We start from the raw sequence: 15,487 nt of genomic DNA on the forward strand, positions 1-15,487 counted from the left end.
CAATCATAACACAAATATAACAAAAATTAACTTGATAAAAAAAGCCTCAAGTGTGAAATATATTATCTATATTTATTTATATGTAACATAATTACATGATGTAAATAAACTTCTTAAAATCATATTAACATAAATAACATTAAACAACGCATAATTCATCGTGAAATAACTGTTTTCCGTCTGCAAGGAAACTCAACTCGGGACATGATGATAGTATACCTCTACTCACCCCGGGATATGATGCTAGTATCCCACTACTCACCCCGGGATATGGCATGATGATCGAATCCCTCCACTCACCCCGGGACATGATGATCGAACCCCCTAACCCGTCCCCAAGATCATATATTATAGGTATGCATGCATCTGCCCCCCACGCCATATATAGACTTGGTGAACGAATCCCTACCCCGTCCATATATCCACTCGAATCACTCCACCCGCCACCCCGGATAGACTGGTCGATTCCTGATAAAATCTAACTGTGGATAAGTATATGTACAGTAAGAAGACATTTATCATTGATATTATCATTAAATCTAGAATTTCATCAGATTTAATAAAATTCTATCATAACACGCAAATACATTCATAATAGACTTAAAATATATTATGCAAATATGAAATTAACTAAATATTAACTATGAAATATAAGTATATAACTCACTTCCGTTATAAAATAACTATGAATTATATAGGCGTAACTATGAATTATACAACTATGAATTATACTTATATAACTCACGTCTATTATAAAATAACTATGAATTATACATGTGTAACTAACTTCTGTTATAAAATAACGATGTTTTATACGTGTGTAACTAACTTCCGTTATAAAATATTATAAAAGAACTGTGCATTATACGCGTGTAAATCACTTTCGTTATATAATAACTATATAATTATAGGTGTACAACTCATTTCTGTTATTAACTTACTTATGTTATATAATAACTATATAATTATAGGTGTTATAAACTTACTTATGTGATGAAAATACTGTGAATTATAGGTGTATACCTTACATCTGTCATAAAACACCTATGAATTATATGTCTATAACTCACTTCTGTTATAAAATAACTTACGATGATTGCCTAAATATGAAAATATAAACTATGTTATTGCTAGATCTTCAGGACACTTACATGGTTATTAATATTTAAATCTTCTATCAGTTACAACTACGTCACACGATGGTCGATTTATTGTCATAATTAACAGTGTGCACAATTTTTCAAAGGTCATAATAATGAAGGGTTTACATGATAAATTGTCTAAGAGAAGAGAAGTGAATTTCCAAAATGGCAGCGAAGAAACAAAACTCTATATTGAGGCTACGTTTTCCCAGACAGAAAATACAAAAACCGACTGTGGAGCTGTATACCTCCGTAGACAAACCAGGTATAATATGTGTATTAACAACCCGTTGGACCAGGGAGAATAGTATACATTTCTAGACAGACCAGGGAGTATAGTAAACACCCCTAGAAAGATATGGGAATAACAATAAGTCACTTAACCAGAGACTATGGTAGACGAGAATAAAAAGTCTGTTTAATATGGTTTAAGAATTTGTATTTTGTAAACCTTGTAGCCATTGTCCTTACAATACTAAACTGACCCCCTTTATAAAAAGACAGGGTTATAATATTTATACAGAGATAGCGAGATAAACAACATGGCAAGATTTAAAGTGAGCATTTGATAGGAGATTACAGATTTGATAGGAAACATTTACAGTTATAGACAATAAGGTCTCAATATATAGTAACATACAAATATTATAAGTTACAGTGTAAATCAGGAAACTCACTTATCAGTTTGAAATTTCATAGTTTACATAGTTACGTTGTTAGAATAAAAAATACATTTATAACAAACAGTCCAGTGAGTATGGAAGTCTATAAGGGTCAATAACGCCATATTAAACATACATTATGTAAGATTTAGATAAAGAGCTGCCCATTCTTTGTATAATTCCTCTAAAATATATGATGTAAAATGAAAAATATTGATAATCGCTTTCCCATTTTTAAATTAGATTTTTAAATGGCGAACCGTTTTAATCTAGTTAAAATCATGAGTATTCGATGCCATCGAGAGTTGATTATGGTCTTGTTTTGTTAATAAATGTCTAAGTAATAGTTTATGTAACATTTAAGATATTAAGAATGTCCTGCAATAGGCAGATTTAGGTAGCTCTTGCATAATGTATGTTTAATAAGGTAATTTGTCAATATTTATTTAGAAAAGACAATTTTGTCGAGTTATTTGATCTCGATCACAATTTGACATATTATTATCATATTAACATGGCAGTATCTCTATCATGCTAAGGACCCGTATGGGCTTCCATATAAAGTAAGATATATAGACATATCCTGACCGGTAACAATACACTAAATAAATATAACCTATGATATTATTTAAATAACACAATGATTGGAATGTATCATCATGAATTCAGTTCAACTCAACGTATATTTAATATGAGTAGACATACTACATTACTCTACCACTGCTCGCACGCTTATTATTCACTTCCTTCCTGGCATTATTTATAACAATATACGCGTTAGGTACTTAAATAAATTAACCATCAGATTAAACATTGGTACAGGCTGATATAGATAATTACGATGTGGAATTTGTTAGGATATGGAATGCATTCAAATATGGAATTATTCAAATATGGAATTCATCAAATTATGGATTTCATTTCATCCAGATATAGAAATCATAAAGATATGGAATTCACCAAATATGGCAATGATTAAATTATGGAATTCATTACCATGTGTATTTCACCAAACATTGAAATTCATCCAGATATAGAAATCGTAAAGATATGGAATTCACCAAATATGGTAATGATTAAATTATGGAATTCATTACCATGTGTATTTCACCAAACATTGAAATTCATCATGTAGGTGTGGATTTCATCAAGATGGAATTCGTCTGGGTATGGAATTCATTTAGGTATGGAATTCGTCTAGGTATGGAATTCATTAAGACATGGAATTCATTAAGACATGGAATGGATTTCGTCTAGATATGGAATGGAATTGGTCTAGATATGGATTTCGTCAACATGGTATGAATTCCTTTCATCAAGATATAAACCAAGGGAATTTAAAACAATACATCTGTTTGTTACATGCTCCCTTCACTAAATCCCTTAACATTTACCACAAGCAGTATCTGTGATACTTAGTATAATAATAGTAAAAGTGGCAAATATATTCTAGATTATGAAATCCACAAACCGTCATATTTTACAACAACGGAAAAATCCAAATCGACTCTATGTATAACATCTGATATTCTAAAAATACGGACGTCTTTTACAATTCATTCCAAGTTGATTGATTGATCAAAAACTGAAAACAAAAACCATTCGGCTACCAACCGGGTACTTCCGGGGTACTTCCGGTAAGTGTTAAGACAGCTATAGTGTTGAATCACAGACCATTGTCTGTTCTGAAAATAAATTCTAACGTCTGTACACGAATGACATCTAATCTTCTATTTCTAAAATTCTGTAAACTGAACACACACAATAAGGGGGAGCATTTTCATAAACATTTTAATAAACAAAAAACTCCTATACTAATTTGAACATCTTGGATATTCAACAAAAAGGCCTAATTGAGGCATAATTAGTTTAGGCCTAGCATGTTTATAAATAGGCCTACCACCTAATACAAAACACTTTGTGAATCACAGTTGTTCCCAAACAAATATTATATGGAACTAGTTCTCCAAAATAAAAATAAACACCATGTTTAAAATAATTTCATAAAATTGCGAGAACCACTATTATGACTATTTTTTGTTTCCATGTTTTCGTTTGTCAAACTCTCGCCATGTTTCCTGTCCAATGCACACATCCGGTCCACGCCACCATTTTTCTACGTCATTAAACCATGACGTCTTACGTTGGTTGTCATGGAGAAGAGCACACACGCGACACCAGAAAAATGTATTTATAAATGAACCGGTTCCTTTCCACCGGAAATATTCATTATACAGATCGTCGTTTTGGTCTAATTTATGCAAATATTCGGCTAAATCTTTCGGTGATTCAAAATCATCGACATGTATATAACTATGGACTGGTGCTGCCCGTTTATAATCGTCTGGTGAAGCGCCCATTACTATTGGTATCACATCGTGTCTGAAAGAATAAAAATAGTTATTAACTTTTAAAGAGTTGGTCATTCTTGCTATAATAATTCAAAAATTGATGATAAAAAAAGAAAATATTAAAAATTCCTTTCAAATTACTTCATTCGCAGCCAAGTTATCATTGCTTTCCCATTTTTAAATTAAATTTTAAAATGGCGAACCGTTTTAATCTAGTTAAATGAAATGAAATGGGGTTTAACGTCCTACTGTTCTGCTCCTAACCTGGGCTAATGAAGACGGGCATACGCCATACAGTGTGCTATGAGGGAAATTTTGCCGGGCAGCGGCACTATCGCCTACTCTTATATCGAATTCCAACTGCCAGGGGATCTTTTACGTGCACGCCAATGTGTACGCGGGACCTCGGTGTTTCGTCCCATCCGAACGACTAGACAGCTGTCCTTGTCAGGCCCTCCATCCTGCATCACTGACAAGGGGACACCACGCCGGAAAATCTGAATGAACTTTCTCGGTCAATGCAGGGATCGAACACCCGACCGTAAACTAGTTAAACTATCGAGTACCCGATGCCATCGAGAGTTGATTATGGTCTTGTTTTGTTAATTAATGTCTAATTAATAGTTTATATAACATTTCAGGCCTAAAGAAAGCTCTGCAATAGGCAGATTTAGCTCTTGCATAATGTATGTTCAAAACTAGGGCCTACAGTAATAATTAATGAAAGAATAAATAGGGTTTAACGTCCTACTGCTTTGTCCCGATTGGGCTGATGAAGGTGGGAATACGACATGCAGTAGGGTATGAGGGAAATTTTCCACGGACTAAGACTATGCCGCTATATAATGGCCTACCGGTATTCTTATATCAAATTCCAAATGCCAAGGGCGCTTTTACGTGTACGTCAATGACAAGGGGGAACTGCGCCGGAAAATCCAGATGAACTTTCTCGGCCAACTCCGGAAGTGAACCAGAGTCCCCAAGGTTAGTGACCGAATGTCTAAAGCGGCCCGTGCACGTTCAATTGTTTGACACATCAATTAATTGGTGAAACTGACTGTGCCCACACACGATCAATATTTTACCGTCAATTTTCATTCTGATCGAAAACTTCGAGATGAAAGCACCTCTGGCACTAGCACACATGCGGTCTATTTAATTGACGAGCCGTCAATAAATATCACAGAAACTTTGATCCGTCAATTAATTGATTCAATTAAATTGTTTCAATTAATTCGCCGTCAATGTCCTCGATACACTTTCAATTTCTTCGTCAATTTATTGATATCAATTAACTTGTATGGGCCGCTTCACACATTCAGCCACATTGATCCCCGAGACATAAATAATTGTAACGTAAGTTCAGTGGTAGATATTTGGTGGCGTAGGCCTAGTATGTGGATCTGAATTTGACAATCAATGGCATCAGCTACATCAACCCACCCAACAACTAGATCATAGAAACGGATTTAAAGCGGCCCATACACGGTCAATTTTTTCGTCAATTAACACGTTAAATAATTGACGAAGAAATTGAAAGGGTATCGAGGACATTGACGGCGAATTAATTGAAACAATTTAATTGAATCAATTAATTGATGGATCAAAGTTCCTGTGATATTTATTGACAGCTCGTGTGCTAGTGCCAGAGTTGCTTTCATCTCGAAGTTTTCGACCAGAATACAAAAATTGATGCTAAAACATTGATCATGGACAATTTCGCCAATTAATTGATATCAATTTATTGCCATCAATTAATTGATGAAAATATTGAACGTGTATTTTAAAGCGACCCATACACGTTCAATAAAACCATCAATATTATTGACCCAATATACTGACTCAATAATATTGACGGGAATTGTCCATACACACTGTAAAACTTTTTCCGTAAAATTTACCGGACAAATGGCTGGCAGCTAGGTTGCCAACCAATGTACGTAAAAATTACGACACACCGTAAATATATTTTTACGAACATGTCGTAAAAATTACGTCCAAAGATTGGCAACCTAGCTGCCAGCCATTTGTTCGTAAATTTTACGGAAAATGTTTTACAGCAGTAAAAAACTTATGGTATGATAAGCATCAAAAAGACATTTACTTAAGATTTAAAACAGAATTTAATTATTCAAAACAATATAAGATACAATTAATTCCTCAAAAATGCTTTTACATGATAGTTTAAGATATAATAAAAGACCTGAAAATACTGGAAACTGGAGATTACTGTCAGTAAGTAAAGCTAACAACTGCCTTAAAAAAAAACCTGTCAACCACAAATTCATATTTTTAACACATTGGATCAAGAGCAGATTTGATATTACAATATGGAGAATGTTTCGAGATCTAACATATTCTTTGGCTGTCAAGCAGTTTGGTGGTATATTTCAACAAAAACAAAGCTCCTTACATAATTCTTCATTAATAATAATGAACATTAGTACATGGAATAGTGACCACTTTAAAAAAAAAGAAGAGAATTTGTTGCCCTATTAACAAGGGAAATAACTCTCCAAAATATTTATCAAGTTCTCACAAGACAAGCAAACAAAAATTCCCAGCAATTAAAAAATGTATGTGAAAATTTCCATGGATGTATCAAATAATGGGTAGCAACAAAATATAAATTTAACAATAATGAAATTATCCATTCAAATTCTTGTACATGTAACATTTACATTATAATATTCAAATGAATTTTTTTTATAGTAGAACAACAACATTCTGAATCTATTCTACAAATATATAATCAGTGTGTTACAATAGAATTATCCTCAAATCTTTTTCTAAAATCTTAACCAAGGTGTTGTAATATTTACCTCAAATTTATTATTTAAAACATCAACAACATGAAAGTAAATTATAACAGTAAAACATGATCTAATGAAATAATGAAATCATTCAAATTTTTGGAATTAATGAATTTGCATTCTAAATGTTTAAATGAACACTTTAAATTCTAACAATTATTGAACCCCAAAAGTATCATGACTTTAAAACAAGAACAGCATCAATGCAGAATTCCTATTATTCCACCTTAAATGTACAGCTTGTTTCAATGATTAGCTTAATCTCTGTTTGAAAATGTATATCATTAACTTTTGCACAATAACTCTGCCTAAGCATGTACATTCCTTAGTGAGAATGGCATAAATTGATTCAGTCTCGTAGATAAAAATTTAGATGGAACTCGACTACTGAAAAAGTTAATGAACCAGTCCCAAAATGAAATGTGTAGATGAGAGTTACACATTTTTAATGTTTATGCAACACGGCCGCATATTTAGAGACAAAATGAACTGAGGATAATTTTACAAATGTACCAAATTGTTGATGGACAAATTAAATGACCAAAAGATTTTTCCATTAAAGTAAATGGACATTAATCAAAAGTACAATAAGAAGATCAAGTTTAATTAAGAAGATTCATTAAAAAGATTTCTTGCAGTGTGTTTAAAGTCTCATTTACAAAGTATCACTCATAAAAGGGTTGTGGCTCGGTCCCTTATCACCTATTTTATACACACTTTGTGCTGGTGTATAAAAACTAACCATAAATTCAATAGGCCTATTCCTAAAGTTTGCATGCATGAACATTATTGCATCATAGGTTGCAACGATACATATCACAGTATTTCTTCTTGGACGTGTTTCCAGCTCTGTAGCCACTGCTTTTCCATCTGACGTTTTTGATTCAAAATGTTCCTATATCCGTGATTTGTGGTTCGCCGGAGGGGAATGTACTTTCAGCGGGACACATGTTTCATTGCCGAAAGCCATCTTTTCTCCTTCTTGTCACATGAACTACAGGGGAGTATTCTGCATCGGATGAAAATGGACATTTAAAATATCTGTACCATGTTAACCAAACCTTGGTCCAGAATTTAAAGCACCTTGAACCAAAATGTGGCATCTATACCGTCGTATACCTTCTCACAGTACCGGTATATTGTTGCTATTGTTGTAACTGTACTTCATCCATTTAAAGTTTGACAGTTTAGTGATTAGTTATATCACTTTTTGGCACACTCGAGTCTTCCTCTTTTTCATGATATCTGTGCGTTATCTGGGTTAATTTCAAAAATGAACCTGCAAAACAAATATTCTCAATCAGGTTGTTTCTTATGACATCCATTTCAAAAGAACACATTTTAATTAAGGAAAAGGGAGCTAAATGTGCGAGAAAATGAAGTTTCATGTCCACAAACAGGAGACTAAACATATCACACATACTATCAGTGTAGACTGGAATAACCAGACTGCCATTCAATTTGGACATATTTCGCGGAGCATAACTGATTACAAATTACACTAAAAACAGAAACGACTGAATGTAAATCAGTTTATAGACATTCATAATAGATTATTATCGTTGCGACCCATTGTGTTCATTTCTCGGGGCCAAAGAATACAGATTTAGCTCCTTTAAGTTAGGTTGAATTTTTCTGATCATGATTCATATTGGTAGTAGCTGTAACTAACGTAACACCCATTGCTTTCCAGGTTAAAACCCATGCTTTCTTCTATCGTTACCGCATCTTGGGTTTCTGATCAGATTTTTGGACTAACCAGTGGCGACTCTGCACCTATGACAGGTAAAACTAAAAGCAGACTAAAATGGGATTCACCTGTTGCTAATAAGACCTACCCCAAGGTTCAAGCTGGGAAAGAGAAATGGGATTTAACATCCACACACAACACGAACTAGGTCATTTTTGGACTAATAAACATAGAATTTTATTTCAATAATTCGCTTTAACCGTAGGTCTTTTATAAACAGTGGGAGGAAAACGAACGACCCAGAAAAAATGAACACGGTTAGTCAGGCAATCTTACTCCTTTCAACGCCACTTGACTCAAAGACATAGGCTTCATTCTGACCTAAGGCCCATGTTAGACCATGGACCTTATATAAGCTCCATGGTTAGACCATTCGTCCAACCACCCCCTCAAATTTCAAGGTCCAAGCAGAGGGCAGGAAGTGTTGGTTTTCATTATTATCTTCAGTAAGTTCAATCTTATAATTTTTCTTTACCGGTAGGGCCTACCTTTGAAAAAACTTTACTAACCCAGAGAAAGGCTGGGTAGCCCACTCTATAGATGACAGGAATGGCACTCAAGGATGCAATAAGCTGTGCCTAAAAAAATTAGTAAAATAAAAAATTAAAGATCATTATCCAGACAATGCATTGACAATTCAATAAATTCTTAATAATGGTTTTTAGTGGTAGGCCTAGCCTACAGACCTGAGACTATGAACTTAATGAAGCCCAGAAATGTTAGCCCTTCATACTCATAGTTCATATATTTTTTTTCTATATCAATGTTATTATTATGTCATCCGAGTAGCCTCAACTAGAACTGAAGCCTCCAAAAACAATGCGAAAAAATATTAGGCCTAGCACTAACACCAGAGTGTATTTTTACTCTGTGCTAACACTAACACTGTGACAGTGTATGTGAGTATCATTATGTCCATTTGTCTAGAAGTAAAGAGTCTATTCCTACTATTTCATAAATCAGTTACCGTACATTTTTACGAATGCTAAGAATCAATCTATGTCAAACAAAGATGTGTCCCTACTGTATACTTACCTAAAACTGCAATGTTTGGTATTGACTGTAGTGTTCAACTATTGTGCTCGATGTTGAGGGATTCCTCTTTGCCGCTAACTAACGGTCTTCGCAGTATAATGGCGCCCAGGAAGACCGATGACGTCACTTTAATTTAAACACCCGTATGTCATATTTACGGACGAAATTCTGTATTTCTCAAATATTAACAGACTCGTGTCTGTTATCAGGATAACAGACCTGCGCTGTAGGCGTTTTACAGAAACAAGTCTGTAAAAATTACAGAAAAGGCTTACAGTGCACGATTCAATATTTCCATCAATAATTTCATCATTTTTTGGTCATTTTTCAAAATGGATGCAGTGGCCACTGTTGCGCTACTCATGTCAGTTGACGAAGAAGAAACGGGAAAAAACGATTGAATGAAAATATTGACGCAATTATTGACAGATTCTCCAAAAACGATCAATATTGTCATTCTATAAATTGACCGTCCGTCAATATAATGATGAACCATCAATAAAAATCAAAATGGTTTTGATCCGTCAATATATTGACGCAATGATAGTCATTGACAATATTTTACATCAATATAGCCCACATACGTTGACCCCTTTCTATTTATGAACCCCGTTAAACAGTAAAATATAAAATAGAAATATTAAAGTATGATTTTAATTCTCGGTTAAGAAACATATTAAAATATATATTAACTTAATGTGGCTACGGTCTTACTTCATTGTACTCAATCGGCCTACTGGGCTCTTCAAATATTTGAACTTAAAGATACATTATGGGAGATTAGATACAGAGTTGGCAGTTCTCACTATAATAGTTAAAACATAGATAATGTAAAGGGAATTTGCTGAAAATTTCAGTCAAATTGATCCACTCTGAACCGATATATTAGCGATTCAATTTTATGCCTAGTCTCGATCATCATTACTAATGTCGGTACGATAAAAAAAAATATAGTCTCGATTATCCATTTTAACGTTTAATTATTTATAAAAAAAAGGTATTCCAATCTGATAAATATCGGAGTCTGGATAAGTTAATTAATGTCTAATTAATAATTAAGATAACATTTCAGGCCTGAAAGACCTGCAATAGGCTGATTTAGCTCTTGCATAATGTATATATTCGATTTGTGGAGACTTTTGTCCGAATACGCAGACTATCAATAGAAACTGTTGCGGTGCAATTTGTTTTGGGTGCCTTTATATATACCAGTCTGAACCATATAAAATTATGAATCCATTTGAAATTTGTAAAGCTACGAGTATCTCTCCCAGATCCCCCTCAGTAATGTTTCCTTTTATTAAGCTGCGAGTATCTTTCCCAGATTCCTCCCAGTTTCCTTGTATTATTCTCTCTATTCGATCGTCTACAAACTCTTTCAGTTAATATGAGAGAGAGAGAGAGAGAGAGAGAGAGGGAGAGAGAGGGTTTAACGCCCACTCGACACAAACTATGTTATTTCGGGACTAACACACAGTTCCATGTTATTTAAATAATTTGCTTGAGCTTAGAGGTCTTTATCGGGGGGGGGGGGACCAGAGTACCCGGAGAAAACCCACGAGGTTGGACAGTTACATATGGAAATAGTGCAATTTTTTGTACTTTAACAATGATATAGGTGTGTGTGTGTAATTTATTTTATTATAGACGACTTTAAAGCCAAACTAACAATACATGGCGTGTCTGTGTTTAATACCCCATGTTAAATAATTACAAGATTCATTGAGCACAACAAAATTACCAAGATAACACATCATCTTTTTTTTCCATCGACTGAATGAGTCACAGAGTTCATTATTCCTGACAGCCAGAGAGAGAGAGAGAGAGGGAGATGGAGAGAGAGAGAGAGAGAGAGAGGAGAGAGCTCACCGTCCACGTCGACACAAACTAGGTCATTTCGGGAATAACATATGGTTTAATTTTATTTCATTAATTCGCTTTCGCGTAGGGGTCTTTAGCAGTGGGAGGAAACCGGAGGACCCGGTGAAAACCCACGAGGTTGGACAGGCGACCCTACTCCTTGTCACGTACAACCGGGGATTCGAAACCACGCCAGTCGACTCAATGACAGACTTTATGATACAGCACGCGCACGCTAACCATTCAGCCATCCCCCCCCCAACATAACAGACTTTCTTTCCCGGCCATTACCGGGATAGAACCGGCGACTCCCTGGGTCGTGAGCTAGCGCCCTACTGTACTTACAGAGCCGAAGCTGTGCAAAGAGGTAACAGTGTGTCATTAGCATGAAAAACAACCATTTGTATTACATATATAGATAATAAACTTAAATAAAACCACAGATCAGGTCGAATTTCAAATAACATTTATAAAGTACGATTAGGCAGTGACTGTAAAAACATATCGGCGTGAATAGACACCCCGGAGAGCCATCAGTCAGTCGTTTCTTGTCGAATAATAAATGTGTTATATTATATGTTCGTTATTTGCGTTAATCTATGCTAAAATATACACGAATTAATTATTTAATATTTAACCAGGAAAACAAAATATAAATATTAAAGATACATTATGGGAGATAAGATAAAGAGATGACAGTTCTCGCTATAATAGTTAAAAACTAGATAGTGTAAAGGTAATTTGCTGAAAATTTCAGTCAAATTGATCCACTGTGAGCCGAGAAAGAAGCGGGTGAAATTTTGGCATAGTCTCGGTCATCATTACTAAAATCATTAATATAAACAGCTTAGTCTCGATTATCAACTTTTATTGATTTAATTATCAACGGCCGTTAGCAGCATATAGGAATCTAATCCAGCCAACATTGAAGGTTAGCCCTGACATTGAGAGTTTATTATGGTCTGGATAAGTTAATTAATGTCTAATTGATAATTTAGATAACATTTCAGGCCTTAAGAAAGACTTGTAATAAGCAGATTTTGCTCTTGCATAATGCATGTTTAACGCTAGATATTCTCCAAGATCAGATAAACTGAATTAAAAAGAGGCCCATCAAAAGATTCATCGAAACAAGGACCGACAACAACTTTTATTTTGTCAATATCGCACAATGGTTACTTACAAGGAAGCATATGAATTTTTCGATTTGTAAGACCGTTTTTTGTTCAAATTTCAATTATTCCCAATTTTGTCTGAAATCATTTAGAAATATGGAAATAATTTGTAGAATGTGTATATCGATAAGATGTATGAAATGAAATGAAATGAAATGAAATGGGGTTTAACGTCCTACTGTTCTGCTCCAAACTGGGCTAATTGGAATGGGCTATAACTTTTTACAACGGGTATTATTATATTTGGCCATGTGTAGCTTTAGAAATGAAATGAAATGGTGTTTAACGTCCTGCTGTTCTGCTCCGACTATGGACTACTGAAGACGGGTATACGCCATACAGTGTTATATGCGGGAGATTTCGCCCGGACAGCGGCACTGCGGCCTACACATATCGAATTCCAAATGTCAAGGGATCTTTTATGTGCACGCCAATGTGTACACGGGACCTCGGTTTTCCGTACCATCCGAACGATTAGACAGCTGCCCTTGTGAGGCCTTCCGTCCTGCATCACTGACAAGAGGGAACCACGCCAGAAAATCTGGATGAACTTTCTCGGCCAATGCAAGGATCGAATACCCGACCTCCAAGCTAACGAATACCCGACCTCCAGACTAACGAGCCAGCGTCTTATCCACTTAGCCACCGTGACCCCCGAGATGTTGTATGTCTCTGTCGCTCGCATTTTGCAATACTTTGGACGACATTGACAGAAGAAACGCCCTTGCCGGGTCTTGGTCGGTGATCAGTACGACCGCTTTTGGACTTGTTCTGACTACCAATATTGAAGTTTGCAAGGGGTTTCCTTGGGTGTGTGTGGGTGTGTGTGTGTGTGTGTTGGGGGGGCGGGTTTAGAGGCCTAGAGTGTTGCATTTCGAGCGTTGACTGGCCGCTCACCTCTGGTTGAGGTCATGGTTTCGACCCCTTATGCGAAGGTATGTGGCTTGCAGATAAGGGCGCCTTCTCAACCTCACGGGTTTACACCAGGTACGCTGGTTATCCCCACAGGAAAGATCTCTGCGATGGCTGGACGTACGAATGTAAAAGAGAGAGGGAGAGAGAGAGAGAAATGGGGTTTAACGTCCACTCGACACAAACTAGGTCATTTTGGGACTAACATATGGTTTAATTTTATTTACATAATTCGCTTGCGCGTAGGGGTCTTTAGCAGTGGGAGGAAACCGGAGGACCCGGAGAAAACCCACGAGGTTGGACAGGCGACCCTACTCCTTGTCACGTACAACCGGGGATTCAAAACCACGCCAGTAGATTCAATGACAGACTTTATGATACAGCGCGCGCACGCTAACCATTCAGCCATCCAACCCCCCGCGTAGTAAGTAAAGACAACTTGTCTGCGATATCACCCTCGGAGGAAGCTGACGTTAAACACTAACAGAATAAAAAGAAGGAGTTCCTCAATCCACCAAATAGCTATCAGTTATTATTTAATATAAAAAGAATCGAGCAATACAAGATCGCTGAAGTACGACCCTGATATCATTCATTGAATATATATAACTCCACAAACATGTAGACAAGATAAACACGTGTTTATAATAGAGTTAATTAAATTTTCACCGAATAGATCTTCATACAATGAATAATACATGCGAATAAAGGTACACTATGTCTCTACCAAGATTCATCCAATGAATGAATTAATTATTAAAAATTATATGTTTGAAGAGGCAGGTATAATCCGGATACATCTCACGTTATCTAACAATATATATCTCATAAATGTTTAAGGTATCAAGGGGTTAAATAACTTTATCTATGTAAGTATGTTGTTTACATATACCTGTACACGACCTGTCGAATATTAAAGGTACCTCTATTCACAGGTACGAATCTCACCTGTGAAGTACCTGTATTCACAGGTACATATTTCTCCCGTGGCGTGTTTGTATTTCCTAACACAAATCAGACAAAACAGTTATACACATATCTTTATGCGGGCGAGAGAGAGAGAGAGAGAGAGAGAGAGGAAAATGGGGTTTAACGTCCACTCAACACAAAGTAGCTAATTTAGGGACTAACACATGGTTCAATTTTATTTCAATAATTCGCTTGCGCGTAGGGGTCTTTAGCAGTGGGAGGAAACCGGAGGACCCGGAGAAAACCCACGAGGTTGGACAGGCGACCCTACTCCTTGTCACGTACAACTGGAGATTCGACCAAATTGTGCGAAGATGGCCTCCAGTAAGTCAACAGACAATTGACAGCCGAAGGTCACACGACGACACCCGAACCACACACAAAGGTAATACAAAGATGTGAATTGTGTATAGTAGTTTATATCCACAGGACACTCTAAGGCCAGACGATGGCGCTGTAGGAGATGCTAAGGACTGGCTCAGGAAGATGCTCTTGATAGAGTCACCAGATGGTCACAAGATAAAGTAAATGTTCAAATGCGGCGCTGATCGTAAAAACATCGGTCCATTCGTGAGTGCATCTTAAGCAATCGCATGAACGCCTATAGAGTTTCTCAAGCTTTGGTAGCAACTTCGTGAACGCTGGCGAAAACTTTGGAATGCCAATAAATTGCCGAAAAACCTTGCGAGGATTAATTTTTGTGTTGGATTCGTGTGTTCATTTTGTAATTGATAAGTCTTACAATATACATGAGTTTTGCCAAACAGCATAACGGAGACAAAACCTATTTAAATTTGCTTGTCCCAATGTTCCCGTTC

At 35.9% G+C, this 15,487-nt stretch overlaps 1 protein-coding gene and 1 long non-coding RNA gene across 3 annotated transcripts in view; one reads left to right on the top strand and one right to left on the bottom strand.

Moving 5' to 3' along the window:
- The window catches only part of LOC126823518 (rho-associated protein kinase 1), a 171,808-nt gene that overhangs the window by 96,754 nt on the left and 59,567 nt on the right, over positions 1 to 15,487 (top strand). The gene's annotated exons all lie outside the window — the stretch shown is intronic.
- LOC130013255 (uncharacterized) lies at positions 6,239 to 10,021 on the bottom strand. 2 transcript variants are annotated; one of them, XR_008788638.1, is made up of 3 exons: positions 9,754 to 10,021; positions 9,228 to 9,296; positions 6,239 to 8,247 (listed from the first exon to the last, which is right to left on the bottom strand). It is a non-coding gene; the product is annotated as an uncharacterized LOC130013255 (long non-coding RNA). The 2 variants fall into 2 exon arrangements; XR_008788639.1 differs by having other exon boundaries at positions 9,207 to 9,296.

The sequence above is a fragment of the Patella vulgata genome, chromosome 6, assembly GCF_932274485.2.
Source record: "Patella vulgata chromosome 6, xgPatVulg1.2, whole genome shotgun sequence".
In the NCBI taxonomy this organism is placed as follows: Eukaryota; Metazoa; Mollusca; class Gastropoda; family Patellidae; genus Patella; species Patella vulgata.